The sequence below is a fragment of the Seriola lalandi genome, unplaced genomic scaffold (genome assembly GCF_002814215.2).
Source record: "Seriola lalandi dorsalis isolate HSWRI2012SDOR001 ecotype SW California unplaced genomic scaffold, Sedor1 jcf7180002041595, whole genome shotgun sequence".
NCBI classification, from domain to species: Eukaryota; Metazoa; Chordata; class Actinopteri; order Carangiformes; family Carangidae; genus Seriola; species Seriola lalandi.
The window spans coordinates 1-1,265 of NW_019512164.1; the positions used below are offsets into that span (position 1 = coordinate 1).

Here is a 1,265-nt window from a genome sequence, read left to right on the forward strand (position 1 = left end):
CTTTGGAAGCAGCTCACGGATCTTTTTACCAATTAAAACCAAATTAAATGTAAATAAATAAAAATCTAAATGAATAAATATCAGAGCAGGGAGGAAAACGATGATGAGAAATATTAAACTAATTATTCCCAAGCTTCACTTTGCATTTTATTTCTTCTGGTTTTGATGATTAAAAACGATTCAGATCATTTTCAGGAAATCAAAGAAACACGATTTGGATCCTTGTTTTACCAAGAAAGTTCATTTTAAAGATTTGACCTTTGACCTCCTCCTTTATCTCTGCTCACCTGTCACTAAGGCGGAGTGGTAGTATCCACAGGACACCCAGCTGATCGGTCGTCCCACGCTGACTTCCTGCGGCGAGGAGGCGTGACTCTCCTTGCCCAGACCGATCTGACCCTCCGTGTTGTCGCCCCACATGAACAGTTTGCCGCCCTCTGTGGCGAGCAGAGCGGCCAATCAGCACATGAACGGATCAATCACAGTTATCGATCTAAACCCTCTGACAGCCGTGTCGGAGTCTCACCTGTCAGAGCAGCCGAGGTGTTTGAACCGGCAGCGAGCATTTTCATTGGTCCGTGCAAATCGAAGAAGTCCAACCGCTGAAACGCCGTCCTCTCCTCGCAGTCGCCCAGCCCCAGCTGACCCTCGCTGTTCCCGCCTGAGGCGTACACTTTTCCCTGAGCTGTGGAGAAAACACCACAGAAGAAGAAAACTAACTGAGTGAGACAGAAAAGTTTAAAACTCCTCTTGAACTGAATCAAGACACTGACCGGTGCAGAGGAGGGTGTGGTTCCTTCCACAGGCCACCAGCTGAACCTTCTCACACTTCAGAGCTGAAATCAGAAATAAATGTAAATTATTATTATTATATTATAATCAGTTTTACATTTACCTTTAATAAACATGAACAGGAGGCGACACCTGGTCTGGAAATATTAAGTCAGGATCCACTTAGAAGCTTTTTCCTGCACTTTCAACCAACAAACAAGGTCTTCATAAAAGGATGGAGTTTGCCCCGTTGTCATGGAGACGGATCTGTCTGTGTCTTCTCAGCAGGTGTCCATGTTGGCTAATGAACTAATGAGAGCGCACGAGCTGAAACCTGGAGAAAGCTCGTGAGTTGGGATTCATTTGTCTCTTTATTTCTGTCACTGTGACTGAAACACGACTATTTTAAAAATGATCTGAAATCATCTCCCGACTTGAAATTTACTTTAATATCATTTTAAAAATCTTTTACTAAACCAAACAAAACAACAAAC

General features: G+C 43.3%; 1 long non-coding RNA gene across 1 annotated transcript; it reads right to left on the bottom strand.

The window, feature by feature from the left end:
- Window positions 1–293: 293 nt before the first annotated feature.
- Window positions 294–840, bottom strand: LOC111648512 (uncharacterized). The gene is made up of 3 exons (XR_015436278.1): window positions 774–840; window positions 527–685; window positions 294–437 (listed from the first exon to the last, which is right to left on the bottom strand). It is a non-coding gene; the product is annotated as an uncharacterized LOC111648512 (long non-coding RNA).
- Window positions 841–1,265: the final 425 nt, after the last annotated feature.